Raw genomic sequence first — 17,926 nt, 5'->3', positions numbered from 1 at the left:
ACTATTCCTTAGAATCAGGAAGAAAGAGATTCTTCTGCCCAAGTTCTCCTTAGGGTCTACCCTGGCTGTTGACTATAACCAGCAATCCCAACCTGTAACATAAAACTCAAGGGTGGCTTGTGTTTCATGTGGAACGTGAAAGAACTACTTTGAAGTCAGAAAAACAGTCAACATCCACTTTCCTGTTTTTCCCAGATTCGCAGGGAACTTTTCCATTCTAACACACACAGGACCCTGGACTTGCTGATGGCTCAAGCACATTTGCCAACCTCTGCAGGTTTTCTGCTGACGCTTCTCTATGCCTCTCTCAAAAGAGCAAGGGCCTCCTATGCCCAGGCAAAGCACCTATTCTATGCACAGAGAAATGGCGATGCTGGCAGGAGAGTGTCGTGCCTGGCGACAGCCTGCCAGCACTGGGAGGGCTCTCACATGTTTCTGACACTTACACAGCACATGGGAGACACTTCCGTGTATGACCAGTCTCTCCAGGTCATCATATACTGTCACTTCTACTCATATTTGAGCCATGCCAAAACTTGACAAGGGAGACAGGACAGGAGCCAATATTTACATCTGAGGGATGGGAGATAGTAGGAATTTAGAGAGCGCAATATTCATGAGTGAATAAGGTCATTAGGCAGACAACAACAAAAAAAGCAGGTTTTCTGTGATCAGTGTGGTGTGTTTAACTGAGTCAGACTTTCAGGAGTTACCTATGTTCCAAGGCCGAGTGGGTAAGAGGAAGAATAGAGATAACTGAAAATCATCTGCACAATCCATTGATTGCTCATTCTCTCATTAATGTGACAAATCTTTATTCAGCATCTGCCAAATGCTGGAAGGACAGGTACCCCTTTCTTTTCAAGATTCAGAAAGGAGAAGGAAAGTATTTAAAGTCACCCCATTAACGGGTAGAAGGCTTGGACTCACATTAGGCTTAATATCTCTAAAGCCATGGAATCGGACCATGTTTGAATCCAACCATCAGTTGGACAAAATTAAAGGACATGGGTAATAAGCAGGGTGGTTTTATTAAAGCCTTGGGAGAAACCTAATGGGTGTGACTGAGTCAGGACCAAAGGTACCTGTCCTTTTCAGAGCCTTTTGCTGGTATGCAGGGTCCATGGGGCCCCAGGTTCCAGATAACTCAAAATCAGCCGACAGTGCTGGCAGATTCCAAAGGCCTCTCCTTTTCTCATCACGAGACTGCATGCTCCAAATGTCTGTGTACAGCCATGTGCCAGCACTGTGACCACTGGAGCTAGGGTCTGTTTATTTGCTGCCTGGGAAAGCTGTGTGCCCGTGTCCTGAGTGAGCCCCACTAGGCCTTGTGTCATTCTGACTAAGCTGGGGGTCACTGGGTTCTGGCTGAATCAGCTCTCCTGTGTGCAGAGAGAAACCTGTGGAAGGTTTCAAAAAATATTCACTTTGTGACTTTGAACAAAAAAGAGAGGAGGGAGAAAGGAGGAGGATGAGAAAACGAGAAGAACGCAGGGGCAGAAGAAGGAAGGTGATCAGAACAGACACAGTAGAAATCAAGTTGTTATCTAGGTGGGTTTTGAAAGTATTTTATTATTTTTATTTTATGTGTACTAGTATATTGTCTGCATGTATGTAAGTGCACCTGTGTAGTGATTACTTCAGAGTGATTAGGGCAGCAATAGCATTGGGTTTTCTCAGTAAGAGGCAATGATGAACTGGAACTGGAGTTGTAGATGGTTGTTAGCCACCATGTGGGTTCTGGGAATGGAACCCGGGTCCTAGGCAAGAGCAGCGAAGTCATCTCTCCAGCCCCCTAGTTGGGTTTTAATGAAGAACTAGCTGAGCATAATGTCTCCTCTGGGATATTCTCTCTGTGTTTCTGCCTCTGTCCTCTCTCTTTCTGTGTGTGTGTCTGACTTTTCTCTCTCTTCCGTCCTCTAACTCCTTACCTTCCCGTCTCACTTTCTCTGTTTCTATCTGTCATCTTTTGCCATACATCTGTTTATATTGCTTTTCTGTATCCTTTTCAAAGACTGATCTTTATTATTTTCACTTTATGTGTATATGTGTACATGTATGTGAGTGTATGCCACATGTATATGGGTACCTCCAGAAGCCAGAAAAGGATGTCAGATCCCTTGGAGCTGAAGTTACAGGGAGTTGTGAGCCACCTGATGTGGGGCTGAGAACTGAATTCAGGTCTCCTCAAGAGCAACAAGCACTGTTAACCCCTGAGCCAGTTCTCCAGCCCCCATCCACTTTTTAAAAAACAATCTTTTTATTAATTCTTTGAGAATTTCATACATGAGTAAAATGTATTTTGAACATACTTCCCTGTAACTGTTCCCAGATCTGCCTCCAACCCCCTCCCCTCCAAACATCCTGTTCCTTTTTTATTTATTTTTTTGTGACCCAAAGAGTTCGATTTGTCCAAATATTCATGCATATAGGAACATACACTGGAATGTGGTCACCTCACCAGAGGCCACATCCTTGAAGAAACCTGACTCTTCCTTCCCCAGAAGCCATCAAATGTCAGTAGCTCCACAATGAGAGATGGGGGCTCCAAAGACTCCCCCTCCATTACAATGTCGACTAGATTAATCTTGTTCAGGTCTTGTGCAGGCAATCATAGCTGCTGTTAGTAGTGTCATGTCTAGAAGACACTGGTCCTTGATGACTTCTGGGTCTTACAATCCTTCCTTCCCCTCTTCACCCATGGTCCCAGAGCTTTGTGGGGAAGGGGTGTGATACAGATCTCATTTGTGACTGAGCATTCCACAAACACGTATTTTCTGTACTTTGGCCAATTGTGAGTTTCTGCATTAACCACCTTTCATTGCACAGTGAAACTTTTCCAATGAGTTCTGAGAGCTGCACTAAGATACAAGTCTAGGAAATACAAATTCAGAGGGCTATTTGATACTATGTACATTTAATAAAATAATAGTGGTTTGTTAATACCTGACGCTTATCAGCTCCCCAAGCATGGGCTCTTGGGCAGACTTACAGTACCAAGAATTCATTTCCTCCTATGTAATGGGCCTTAAATCCAATCAGAAAGCAGTTTACCCCTATAACAAGTGTACCACTATTATACCTATGGGCATATCTTGCCACACTGATAGCTCACAGAATTCACAGCTGAGTAAGACTGTCCATAATTTTTCCCCTAGCAACTTATGTAGCACCTTCTGGTACTATGAAAGCTAGTCTTAAATCACTATTCTCAACCATTTGACAGTGAGCAAGATTACTCCACATATGACGCAAACTAATACCTACACAGCAGGCAGAAATCATAAACTAATATGGTAATGAAATGTCTCTAGGATGACACAGCAATGGCAGAGTTGTCTCACAGTTTCCAAGTGATGGGTTTTTATCTTTGTAGTCATGGTTCCAAGGCCTGGTAAGAAACAGTTCACAGACAGCCCACTTTGAGTGGCAGTGATTCAGCATGCTGACCATTTCTATAGCACTTCCTTTGAGAAAAATAAAACACACCAGTCATGTAGCTAAGGAAACTGTTAGACTTAATCAGAGAAGAAACACTTTTGAACTCATTGAAGCTCTTAATTTTCTTGTCTAAGACACTTTGCCACTCTGGGGCATGTTCTCAGGAATGGGTATGTGATAAGGAAGCACCCCAATCCCAACAGAAGGGCTACAGCTGATATCAAAATGACAGTTGTCTGACTAGATGTTTGCCTCAGAAACTGTTGAGTCCAGCTCCTGTATGTCCCATAAAAGGAAACAGATCAGGGCTCATGGTCTATTCAGTAGTGGTGAATCCTAGGAAGAAGAGCTCCAGATTTGTGACTCAGTTTCCCAACATCTCTCTGATATTCCTGACAGCCACACAGACCTGCCACCATCCACCTCACGTTGTATCCTTGTAAGCCTTCTAGTCTCTCAAGAGCAAGGGGATAAAACTCCTGGGTTACCGAGTTTGAAAGAGAGTTGAATGATAGTCTCGCATTTCTATGATTACTTCAGAGTGATTAGGGCAACAATAACATTGGGTTTTCTCAGTAAGAGGCAATGATGAAGACGGCCGACTAAGGATGTTGAAGAAGGAGGCCTAGATAGTGAAGGGCTGAGGGTTACGTCACATAGCCAGTGGAAGATGCTTGGCCTTGAGGAAAACATTCTCACAGGAGAATTTACATTTGAAAGTCCAGGTAGACCTGTCCTATAACAAAGGGAGTAGAGCTTTCTGTACAGTTTCCAAGCAGTGGCTGAGGGCAGAGTATCACCATAAATAGCTTTGAAATGAGATGATATCATCTCTAGTTGATCAGTTCTACTACAGAAATACTAGAGCTACCCCACAGGGGAGTGGGCTCCCCATCACCACAGGTATGCACTGATAGGTGTGTTGAGGGAGGCCATGACTGAGATTACAACCTGGGTGGAGAAGATGACCTTGATAGTCTTAGGGTAAGCTCTGCATGGCCCACCTTCTTCCTGAAGTCTTATTTCAAGTCATATTAGGAACCACATTATGACTGTTTCTCTTGTCTCTAATAGTCATCTATTGGCCATATCTACTTCTTTCTGTCTCCTTTCTATTCACCAAGGGGTTGTGGAATGTTGAATATATTCCCTGTCATTGAAAGGCACCACTTTCATGGGAAAGTCACATGCAAGCATCACACATCTGATCTAAGGCAGGATTTAGGGCAGGAGAATTAAAATGCAGAGACTTATTCTGAATAAGAAAAACATTGATAGATAATTGCAAGAATAATGGTTTGAGCAGATATCCAGGAATAGCCAACCTGTAGAGATGCATCAGTCAGGGTCCAGGCAGATGGTATATTCAAACAGAATAGTTAAGGAGCGCTGCAGGAGTGGTGATTTTGAAGGGGCAGCTATTAACCATAGTATAGGCATCATTTAAGGCAACTGACAGACCTTAGCTCTAGACTCTAGGGCTAGCAAACATGATGATCCATCTTCACTCTGAGTCTTTATGGGCAAAGGAAGAGGGTTATTATGCTACATACGAACAGTAGCTATATGGAAAAGACTTCTGGCTTTGACTCTCAGCAGAAGAAAGCAGACACTGAACCATTCTCTAACTAGAAGAGTCAATTCCACGTTGTCATTATCTGCTGACATGCTCATGCAGCCCATAAGAGGTCAGCCTACTCAGGGCACAGAGCATCCAAAGGCATCTGAATGAGCAAACAGAATGTCCAGAGCAGAGAGAAAGTCAGAGTGCACTGAGAGTATGGAGTGGGCAGAACCCATAGGAGGTGGGCCACCAGGTAACCAGCCACGGTGGATAAGGAGACCATCAGTATGTTTTTTATCGAGGGTAAATCACAAAAGGTTCAGTTTATCTCACAATGAACGTCAGTGTCCCCCTTTCTTCCTTTTCCTCTCTCCTCTGCTCCGTTCTTCTCATAATACATATTCGTTGCATATTCTTGTCAATTTAGCCATTGTCTTTTCGGTGCTTGGTGCTTACTATCTATTTGCTAAGACTTACAAGCAACTCCTCTACTGTGGTCACTATTGTGCAAAAAGAGCCCATATCACCAAGGAGGGGTTGCCTATTCTGTGCGAACAGGGATAGCCTTTCTGGGTCACCAGCCAGTTAGAGTCAGGCATTCCAAGTGAACTGTGGCCATTCTTCCCAGGGTGGAGATAAACCAGGCAGGCAGAACCTTACTTGCAGCTACTAGAAGTCTCTACAACCCAGTGGAATGTTTTTCACATGCCCTTTAATGAGTGAAGTAGAAAACCTAGTTCAACCAGCATTCTGGGCTATAATCACCATCAATTTCCTGCCACTGCCATCCATGGATATCTACTTACATGGGGGGAGTGGGGCAAAATGAACATCCTTCCACTGCCTTTGTGTGTGTGTATTTCTGTGTTAGTGTGTTTGTGTGTTCACATGTGTGTGAGGGTACAAGTGCATGTAGAAGTAAGAGAACAGCTTCAGGTGCCATTCCTCAGGTGCCATTCACATTTTTGTTTCTGAGGCAAGGTCTACCACAGGGCTGGAACTCACTAATGTAGACTATCTAGTAAGTGAGTACCAGAAATCTGCCTGTATCTATCTCTCTACCCCTGGGATTATAAGTGTATATCTCTGTGCCCAGATTTTTTAAATCTGCATCCTGCAGACTTAACACCTGTCCTAGTGCTTACAAAGCAAGCAGATTACTGACTGAACTCTCTCCTTAACCCCTGCTTTGCTTTCTTACTATTATTATTGTCGTTGTTGTATTATTACTAAATGTAACAAAGACATTCTGAATCTGTTTTGATGAATCAATTTCACGTGGCTGGAGGATTCACAAAAGGAGGCTTTAAATCACCTCTTCGACTCCTCTGTAGTCTCTTCTCCTAGTCCTTTCATTAAAAGATTTGTGGGTTTTATTTTTGTATTGTTTTCTTGGATGGTCTCATGAAACACGTACTTCTGACTCCCCAGTTGCTCTCAATCTGAAACAGTTGTAGGGAATTAAGGATTGTCAGCCCTGGAAGACACAGGAGAGAGACCTCTGTTCCCTCTTGCTGAGCATGGAAGGACCAAGCTGTCAAGGAAAGCAGGTATGGTCTAGTCCTCCCAGGAACAAAGACCTCATTTGAAACCAAAACCTGCCTCTGGTGGGAGGGAGTTCACTTCCTACTCCCTCCCCATTCCCGCACGCACAGCCCCCACTACCAATTGTCCTAGTGTCTTAGAAGCTGGCAGTCAGGATCTTGAAAAGGTTATATTTAGAACAGTTATGTTCTCACCCATCACCAAATTTTGTTAAGACATCTTTAATATCTAAGACGCGGTGATAAATGCTTCAGGCTTCCGAGATAGAATCTCTTGTCTTTAAAGGAGTTTGTATTCTGTAGTTTTATGACATTTTATTACACTCATTCCAGAGATGGACAAGAAGGCAGGAGACTAACTTCCGGTTGAAACACAAAGACCATAAACTCCCATGAGTTCTGAATAAAGGAACAGCTTAGAGAAGTTAGGAAAGTATTATCAGTGGAGCAGGGACAGAGAGAGGCTCTATGTATGGGCAGTCTTAGTAATGACAGAAAAGAGTTAGTGGATGGACCAGACAGGTAGAGGGGATACAGAGATTAAGATGGGAGTCTGTGGAAGGAGAACAAAAAAGTGGCGAGACTAGTTGGCAACTGTGCATCCAGGTGCCAAAATATGTTCATCAGGTTGTAGATCTCAAAGAATCAGGCTTAGAATGAAAGAAAAATTCAGGGGAAATAGATGGTAGCCTTGGCTGGGCAGTTTCTTAGCTGTGAACTCTTAGTCAAGTCTCTTAATGTCTTTTAGTCTCCTTTTCCACGTCATTGAAAGAAATATCTGATGGCCTGAATCACGTATTATTTTATGTGTAAATGAGGGTCACATAAAGCAATATTACAGAAGGAGTTCTGGGAAGAGTTAACCAATTGTAAATGAAGAGAACCCTTGTGTTTGGATTTTTTTTTTCAGTAACTTTGTTCATTCTTTTCCAGTAATCATATAAGAGAAATAGCTTGGAATTTTATAATCAGTATATCAGGGTTTATTTAATGTGACTAGTATTCATTGCAGCAATAACAGAAGAGAGGGCTGTTGTAGTGGAAAAATTACGCATGTTGGAGGCTGATCAGGTTTGGATCTTGACTCCTCTCTGCACTAGCTGTCTGACCTTGGGTTTCTCGTCTGTTAAAATTGGGTGATAACAGTTATCCTGTGGCATGCCATTAAAAGCATAAGTGGAATCACCTGTATGAAACACCTGGTTTAGAGCCTGGCACACAGTAGGGAAATCCCCTCCCTTCTTCGATGCAGACATGGATACCACCACCGCCCTGTCCGTGCTGTTTGACAGACACTGCCTTCCTACAGACTCATTAAAAAGGATTGGATCAAACTGCAATATATACTACACACTGAGAACATTTACTCTGATTTCTTTCATTCTTAGAACAATTCTTCTTAAGGACTGGTTGCAGAACTAGTATTTCTATATAAAGACCACATAACTTATATCAAACTTATCAATTTTGTATACTAGTTTATTTGAAAATAACCAAAATGTCTGTTTTCAAGGACATATTTCCTCATGAAACCATCCCACACAAGGTTGGCATGGGTCATAAGGAGGCACATTCCAGTTTCTTTAAAGTTACTGGATGTATTGACCATTTCCAATTCTAAGGCAGGCTTGAATGTTGATATACAATAAACGTGACCAGGCATAGTGGTATGTCTTATCTAATATTTTCTAATTCAGTCTGGGTTGCCTTCAAGTTTTTCTTCTTAGCAAAGTTTGCCTTTCATCAGAAATTCTACCTGTGAATACTGTGCTTGTCACTTTAGTTTTGAGAGTAGAATACAGGGGGAACTGGAATTAAGGTAAAGTATTCCTGGCTTCTGAAGATTAGGCAATGGAGTTCAAAACAGTAATCTATGTGAGCAGCACAGTCTCCCCCACAAATATGCAAGTTTAGGAGACAGAGTATATTTAAAGCATACTTCCATCGAGCCATTTAATGGTGCTTTAACCTTCTGAGACAGTTGCCTCCTTTGTGAAATCAAAGATGAAGGTAGAAATCTATTGCACTGTATGGTTTAGATTCGATAAACCAGCTCACAGTTCCCCTTTTGGAAGAACATCCATCAGGTCATGAACACTGGGAAGAGCAAGGATTTTGCTGCTGTTCTTTGGAGACATTCCTTCCTTGAGAAATCTGACCTTTTCCATGAATATCCCAAATTCCCACCAGCCTCTCAAGTCTGAGTGAGCCTTCGTATTGACTCTAGGGACTCGTATGAGTCAGAGATGTTCCAATTCATCATGGCTACCAACAGTCCTTTGATTTTTAGCTCCCATGACTACATTTTCTTAAAGATTTTTTTTTCAATTCCTAAAGCCCTGTGCATAATAAATGCTAATATATTCATTTTCCCCAAGAAACATATACTTCTAACAAAGAACAAAGGCATATCTGGGAACCAGTTTGGCATTCATTGAATAGTATTTAGGGAAGGAAATGGAGGCCAGAAAGATGCCTACCCTATGGTCAATACTGTACCAAGGAAGCTGCCTCTTAGTTGTAGACAGCCCAGGACACTGTCATAGCATGAAATCTTTGTAGGTAGAAGGTTAGATTCTTTTGGGGAGACAATGCCTGAGAAGCTTCCCAAGATGTCAGGATCCTAGGGGCTCCCTCTTTCATCCCTTTCCTAGACTATATGTTCTCTGAACAGATGGGAGTATTGGGTGTTCATTCAAAGACCTCAGCAGGAGGCCATGGGGGTTTCCATCCTGACATTGGCAAACTCAGCACTCTCCTTCCTTTCTCCATCCACCAGTGACCGACTGTTCATGACAGTCTCAGCACTTGGTCAAATTTCTTTCCAGGTTAGGAAACACAGGCAAGGCAGTAAGGGGGTATGAGAGAGGGCTGGACTTACAAATAACAGTCCATTTCATTTTAGTGACGCACTTCCCTAAATTGGCCGCAGCTCAGCTTGACCCTTCAAATTCAACACTGGGCATTTTCCATCACCTTAGAGGGAGCCACCCCACCGCCACTCTTACGTTTTGGAAACACCAAACTAGTGAACGAGTGTGTGAACAGCAAGGCCTTTTACTCACTGGTGTTTGTATAAGAGCAATAAGCTTGCATTTCCCTGTTGGAGAAGATTCTTTTATCTCTCTCCTTCATCCTCTGCTTCTCAGTCTTTCTTGTTGTTTTAGTGGTCTGGTGGTGAAGCAGAGGAGAGAACACTGTCTCCACCTCAAATTTCTAATGTTTGTGATTCCAACCTTCTGTGAGTTCAGTCAACCACAGCCCTTAGCCCTGAATTTGACTTTTGACTACTGAACTATTTTTATGGCCACAGAGGGCAATGGTGACTATAACTCCTCAGAAGCACTAAGTGTCTCAGAATCTTACAGAGGCTCGAAGTGAGACATGAAGGAAGCCCTTTTCCAATAGGTTCTCTGATAGAGAAGCAGTTTGCCTGTGGTTTGAACATACCTGAGGAAGGAAGTGACCGGACTCTTCTAATAAAATAATGGCCAGCACAAAGTAAGACACTTCCCCTCTATTACTTCAAATTCTTTCTGTAAAATGGGGAAAATTGAGATCTGTTCCTACTGAGACTGAGACATTCTGAAATCAGGCATTGAAACTGCAATTCCTAGAGATTAAGGCTACACCTGGGGAGGATAGAAATGAGGGTTACAAATGAAGGGCTTAGTGCCTTTAAAATACAGATAAAGTCACACATTGGCACCAAAGATACCGACAAAAATAAGAAACAATTTTCCAGCTCCTCTGGCTAATTGGGTACCGTGTGTTCAGCACACCAGTGAAGGAACAATTATGATATATGACAAGTTGAAAAGACTGCTAACATTTCTGGAGTCTCAATAGTGACACCTGGGCAGTCTGCATGTCTGCTGTCTCATTTACCCTCTAGCCCTAAAAGTAGCGTCCTCTTTTCAAAAATCAATTCGAACTCAATGCTACTTTCAACAGCTTGACACACAATGTCATTTTTCTAGTATCCTTTCATCATACTCGAACGCTTATTGTCACATGACTCAGTGAAAGCCATCTGTGCTGTAGCCCCAAGAAAGACAAAATTTGGAGGTTATTAGGTTTGTTAAAGGTCATCCAGAGAGATCTACACCTGCTTTTGTGATTGTCTTCTCTTAACATCAGATGCGTTTGTTATTTGCCTAAGTGGATGATTTGTATGGGGTTGTATTCTAGACTAAATGCCAGATGCTGCCATGTTGATGCCTACTGGTGATGATGTAATTCTTGATTTATCCTTCTAAAACTCAATATTATTTCTTTGTCTTTCCCATCTGCTATATGACCAGCATGACAAACACTGAATCCAAAGTGTAGAGCACCTTGAGAGACCTCCTGTCCCTAAAACATTATGGCTGCTGCAACTTGTGAAAACATGTGATCTGTCTTTATTTCACTGTTTCAAACAGAAAGACAAACCCTGAAGCCATTAATGAACTATTCATATTCTTCTCAGTGTGGCCAGCTGTTATTTATCAAGTGTAGTTTTCATGCTCAAAGAAGGATGTGAGATGGTAGGAAGAGAAAGCTGTGGATCCCTGATCTTCACGGTTTTATTGTGAAGGCAGTAGTTTGACACACAACCGTCATGTTACAGTGGTAAATTCTTAAGCATAATATTGAACTTTCAGATATTGTATTTTCTTTCGTAGCAAGGAATTCTTCATGGGATACTTTAAAAATTAGTGAACTCTGAGTTTCTGGGACTATCAAAGGAGAAATTGTACAACTGAAAATAAAGATCTTAGATAGAAAATTCTTCATGTGTGTGTGTGTGTGTGTGTGTGTGTGTGTGTGTGTGTGTGTGAACATGCATCTACTATGCTACTATGTGCCAGGTACAGTGCTGGGCCACGAGATATAATCACAAGTCAGGTGTGTCCTGCCATGTTGGAATTTCATATAGGTAAGGAGCTAGGTGAATAAGTGTTATTATGAAGAAGGCCTGAGTCCTTCGAGAGCACAGAGGATGGCTTCCTGGCTCACACATGATGGGGACAGGCTAGAGTTGCCTCTAGGCTGTGTCCTGTGGGATGAGTCACATTAATCAAATCTATATAGCTGAGCTTAAGAACCATGTGTTCCTGCACTTGTCTTCTGCCCCAGTAGTTTCTAAAGGCCATTTTCAAGAGGCCAAATCAGAAAAATAACAGCTGGGTAGTTCTGAATAAAATGTATTCATTGAAAAGCACAGTATTTTATTCTGTGATTATTTTACTCATCTTGTGTAGTACTGCACACATGAATTTTATGATATGATAGACATTAATGATATTTCTCCCATTTTGAATGTTCTCTTTTTCTCATGAAAACTATAAATCTCTGCTTAATTCCATCTCAAATGTTTTTAATCATCCAAAGTTTGGATCAACTCTCCATTGGCCCATCCCCTCTAATCCAAATGCTCTCCATCCATCCTATCTCATCCATCATGATCTCATCACGATCCTTTCCTAAGGTTTGACTTTCTAGACAATTCAGCAAAGCCAACACTTTAGAAGACTCACCTCTTACTGGGTCTAAAGTAAAGAAGGAAGCAGAGGGCTCTGATGTAGTGTGTCTGAGACAGTAAGCCAAATCCGAACCCAAACCAACATCACCAGGAGGCCTCTCTCACACCCACACACTCAGCACCAAGCCTTTCCTCTTGAATGAGTGTTACTGACTCCTCAGTGTTCTTTGTCCACTCCTTTTTCACCTAACATTGCCCATGCCCCCTTTCCCACTTTCATCCCTCTTCTAGTCCATCTTCCACACTCTTCTAGAAAGTTCTATGGGACACCTAAACCTTAAAAATTCATTAATTTCTCTAAACCATGACAAGGTCACATGAGAGTTTTCAGGACACTTTCCAACCATCTTCATTCATTCTTCACACACACATTCCCAAAATTTTAATACTTGCAAGCAAAGGCACTCTTTTCATGGTCTTCCATTTTACACAGTTGTTTCAGTGTCCAGTCAGGCTTCATAGTTGATGCAAAAACCTCAGGGAAATTGAACTTGAGCTGTAGAAGTGCTTTCCTGCAAGCTCTGCTCACATCCATCACTCTTTTGATAGTAACATATATTAGAAAAGAATGTGACAGACTAATGCCAAAGGAAATGGCCTTTACTGGCCAATGGATTAAGGTCCTATCTCACTTTGGACACCAATGCATAGAGGGACTTTAGATAAGTGGTGTTACATCACAGAGCCATAGTTTTTTTCCACAGGTAATTTGGAGATATCCATCCTCCATTGTTATAGGCTTTGTAGAGCTTCAAAAAGATACATTTTTAAAGTATGTTTATAGAGTTACTACATTGAAAACCCCTAAATGGTAGAAGTTATTAGTATTATCTCATTCTGTTCTTATCATCTACTTATTTTACTTCATTCAGAAAGCATCTAGTTTTTTGATAACGAAAAGTATTTCTCTTTCCACATTTTATGTCCAGTTTCTAGTCTAAAGCATACTACATAATAGTATTTCTATAAACAGTGATGGGTAAAAGTGGGGGTGGATGAGTGAATGATATGTGGAGAGGAAGGAAGTTAGGAAGGAAGGAAAGAATGGGTGCAAGCAGGAAGGGAGGAGGAAAGGAGATTGGGGAGTTTGGGGGCTGGAGAGATGGCTCAGCAATTAAGAGCACTGTCTGCTATCGCGGAGAACCCAGGTTCAATCCCCAACACCTACATGGCAGCTAACAACCATCCCTAACTCCACTTCCAGGGAATCTGACACCATCTTCTGATCTCCGTGGGCATTGCACAAGATGGGTGTACTTTCATGCATGCAGACAATACATTCATACACATAAAACAAAAATAATACATAAAATTCCTTAAAAGAAGGAATTGGGGAGTTAATGAATGAATGAAAGAATAATCCATTTTTCAATTATTTTTGGTACTGTTATTTTTTTTCTTGCCTATGGGTCAAACTTCCGTATAAAAGCTATTATTTCAGAAACCAAACAATCGGGATTCCAAGATTTGTGTGTGTGTGTGTGTGTGTGTGTGTGTGTGTGTGTGTGTTTTGATAGAAAAGAGAGGCAAATTTAGGCATTTGTAATGATGAAACCAAGCAGGAAAATAAATAAAAAATTCTGGATCATTAGGGCCCTTGGGATAAAGTATAAAATTCAGGTTTTTAGAACTGATCACAGCTTGGAGAAAGCTTGTTATTTGGAACGGTGACACGGATGCAATAAACATTCTGAGGTTTATCCTGCTCTGATGACTTGCCTTGCATGGCTTTGATCTTTATATTTGATAATCATTTTCAAATGGTCTGGTGTGTTCGGAAAATGAAGTAGTGGTTCGTGAATTCATGAAGCTTCTTGGAAACGGCAATTTGCAATCAGAACTTAGAAATGGGCTATGTTACAGAACTTGCTCTGTGAGCTGGAGAAACAGGGAAATCCAGAGGAGGAGGATAAACATACTGGTCAAGTGATGCGAGTCAGAGTCAGTGATGGAGTGGAAACTCAGTAGGTACTGGAGGCTGAGGTCAGTTCTCTCTAACTCCATGAGCAAGTTTAAAAGGGATTTATACATCTTGAGGTCTTTTATGAGCTGGTTGTTCTTCTAGGCACTTTCTTATGTATTATCACACTAACTTTTAGGTGTTCCCTTCTAGGGTGGATTTTAGAATCTCCATTTTACAGGTAAGGAAATTGAGATACAGAGAGACTGAGCCATTTGCTCAAGGTCACAGGGCCACTTCACAGAAGAAGGGTTTGAATCATCTGTCTTAAAATAGCCCCTCTGCTACCTTTTCCTTTAACCCAAAAAACTGTTTTTAGCTTAACTCACTCTCAGCTCAGACAAATGCTCCACAAATTGAGGTCACCTGCACATGTCCAGCCTGTGACCAGCCTGCACACATCAAAAGCTCAGGGAGCAGCACAGGGGAATAAGATTCTCACTTCTACATTGAAGAAGTCAGCTGAAAGGTGACCTGATTTGAATGGGAATAGAAATCAAGGCACATGAGATTTGACCTGGACATCCTGTGATCCATAGCTCTGACCATCCTCCTTTTAGATGGATGTACCAGATACTGGGCTTCTAGCACTGGAAAAGCTCAGTCCTTCACAGGCTTTTCCCATGATTTCATATAAGAGATTTGTTGTTGTTTTGCACTCTGAATGTGGTTCCCTTTTGCTTCCCTCTCAATAAAACAGGCCCTGACAGCTCTCTTATTGAGATTATTACTGAGTTGTACCATCTCAGGCCAGTGCATTTAGGAAATATGTTGTTGGCACTCACCAGCAAGTGAGATGCATAAAGAAAATATTCTAATGACAGTTGAGTTGAGAGAGCTTTGATCTCCCTCCAGAACTGCACTCATGGCTTTGAAATGCAGTTCTGGCAAAGGGGTAAAGTCTGGGTGCCTTGGCAATCAGGCCTGAAGCAGACATTCCAGGGGACCCACAACCTCTACTATGGAATCCAGGTGAATGAGTTGTACAGAAAGAAAAGACTCTGCTACACCACTCGAGAGGCAGCTTTGGGAAGGGGCTCTAAATTTAAGAGGGGCATTCCAAATACTGTTGGTTGTGCTGTTAGTTGTTCTTCAGCAAAGGTGAAGGATGCAGCAGTAGGTGGTGGGTGGTAATTGTGGTCAAAAATGTTTGAGAACACTTCAAGCACTTTCTCTCTTACTCTCCTTTTACATATGTAAGAATGAGGCTCTTTGCGATCAAAAAGTACATTACTTAATTTTCCTCAAGAGAGTATATCTTAAACGCATTGTTTCAGAACTCTTCCTTTAACTACCCACTGGCTTCTTGTGCATTTAGCTATTGTTAGACTGTAAGCTAGAGAGCAAATATCTAGTCCATAAGCTCACTGAACAGACACAGATGCTATGCTGCAGAACAGGCAACTTTAGCAAGATGAGCTGAGGATATCCATGCAAGTTCTGCACAGGAGTATCCAGCTGAGGGAGAGAGTGGGGTCTGCCATCCTTCCCATGGTTGCCTCTCTAAGCTATGCATCCTTACGGGGGACTATTTCCACCAACATAATAAAAGGACACATGTTCATAGGCTAGAACCAATTATTTGCCAAGTCCTTCTGGCAACTTGGTGACATGTGACCTGGGCAAATTACCTCACTTCCGTGAGTCCTGTGCTTGCTCTGTTTTGGCACTATGCAGTTTGAAAGTAAAGCACTCAATGACTCAAGTAGCACTCTCTGTCTTAGAAGAAAGTTTAAGGGCCACAAAAGTGATAATGATTTGGATCCAACTGTTTAAAGCTCATAGTCTAATGAAGGAGATTGATTCACTCATTATTCATTGATTGAATAAAGTATAAGGCAGAATGATAAGGACTGAAATAAAAAATGGAGTCACAAAGAAAGGAAACCTCTTTTTAAATTAGTGGTAATAATGCATTTAGACTTGCTGATGTTTATCACAATACCAGTTACCAACTAATTCAATAAAGGTGCCCTATATTGGGAACTAGAGAGATGACTCAGCCATTAAGAGCAATGACTGCTCTTATAGAGGACCCAGGTTGGGTTCCCAGCATCCACATGGTGGCTAACAACCACACGTAACTCCAGTTCAAGGTTTCCAACACCTTCTTCTGTCCTCTGCAGGTATTGCACTCACGTGGTGCACTTACATACATGCAGGCAAAGCACTCATACACATAAAAATAAATAAAATATTTTAAAAAGATCATTGGCTGCTCTTGCAGAGGACCTGGGTTCGGTTCCCAGCACCCACATGGTGGCTGGTTCCAGGGGATCTAATACCCTCTTCTGTCCTCTGTGGGCATTGCATGACACAGATACACTTATGCACATGCAGGGAAAACACTCGCACATAAACTAAAACTTACTAAATAAAGTAATATGTTTTTTAGAAGGTAGCCTGTACTTATCAGTAAGTGTCTTCTGTATGAGAAGAATGGCATAGGGCCACATGGAATTGTGTAGATTATCTACAGTGTCTCTAACTGATTAACACTCATGAGAAGTAGTTTCTATACATTCTGTATGTGTGAAAGTGGTCTGGAGAGGATACATGGAGTGCATCACCTGAAAATAGACTTTGCAGGGAGGGAAGATTTTACATAATTAAAATTGAAGAAGAGATATTGTGAGGCAGAGGGTAGAAGCTAATAAACATGTTTAAGGAGTTGCCATAATTAGACAACATTCAGGAGTTCAGGGTAAGGAAACCATGGGAAGATCCTTAATGACTGAAATTGTAAATGGGAAAAAAAAATAGATGATGGGGAAGATACACTAGAAGTAGAGGCTGGAAAAACTATGTGGAAGGGAACTACCAGGCTCTCTTCTCTTTCAGCAGAAGAATGTAGGAGGCTAGGCTAAGAAGAGGAACTTATATTTTCTGGGTATGTGCTGGCATGGGACTGACCTGTTTCAAAACTATTAGACTCGGACACTTAAAGCAATTTTCCCATGGATTTAGGTCTCTCTGTCCAACTCTCAGTATTATCTGCATGTTTGGGATATAGATTGATTTTTCTAGGCAGTGTGATTTTTTTAATGAATTTGACTGGTTTGTATTGTATGTACAAGGCCAGAGTGTTAATTTTCTCATCATTGTCACCAAAACAACTTAAGGAAGGAAAGGTTCATATTAATTCGTCATTTCAGAGGATTCTGTCCACGTTGTTTGTCCTCCTTAGGCATAGGCAGAACATCATGGCAGTGGAAGCTTGTGGTAGAGAGAATCGCTTACCTCATGGCAGACAGGAAGCAGAAAGGGAAAAGGACTCAGAACCAAGAATAGCCTTCAGGAGTTTGCTCCCACTGACCACCTTCCTCCAGCAAGACTGCCACCCCCCAAAATGACCACAAATTCCCAAAATAACACTACTAAGTATTAACTCAAGAACCTGTGGGGAGGCGTTTCATACAACTGCAAAGTAGTGGCAAGGGGCCCGAACAAGTTGTTTTCCTTCTCTCAGGATCAATAACCCTAGACGACAGTGTTCCTTCTAAATTGTCTGTCTTCTGCTTTCTCCTTCATCCATCACCTAAAGTGCAAAAAGCAAAAACATCATCTTCGAGAAATAGAGGGAGGGAGATGAAGACTGACACAGGCTCCTGGCCTCCAGGATCCTCCACTGATGCGTTTGGGAGAGATCCAGCCTGGGTCTGCACTGATAGAAGACCTCAGTCAGCAGAAGTTTTAGACACATAGCTGTTTTTTTTTCCCTAGGTGGATCTCCCCAAGAGAGATAGAAAGGAGCAAGGCCAGTGGGGCCAGTGGCCTCGCTTGCTGCCAGGGATTCTAACCCCCTTTGGGAAATGGAGACTTCCCAAAGCATGAGAAATCCCCACATATGAGCCAGGGAGAGGATCCAACAACCCACATTTCTGCTTTGG

General features: G+C 41.9%; 1 protein-coding gene across 1 annotated transcript in view; it reads left to right on the top strand.

Moving 5' to 3' along the window:
• Positions 1-17,926, top strand: part of Pappa (pappalysin 1) — a 252,646-nt gene that overhangs the window by 41,591 nt on the left and 193,129 nt on the right. The window lies entirely within an intron of this gene.

Source organism: Nannospalax galili, unplaced genomic scaffold (assembly GCF_000622305.1).
Source record: "Nannospalax galili isolate Female #2095 unplaced genomic scaffold, S.galili_v1.0 scaffold34, whole genome shotgun sequence".
In the NCBI taxonomy this organism is placed as follows: domain Eukaryota; kingdom Metazoa; phylum Chordata; class Mammalia; order Rodentia; family Spalacidae; genus Nannospalax; species Nannospalax galili.
Note: the sequence above shows the minus strand (reverse complement) of the source record. Positions and strands in the feature narration are given on the sequence as shown.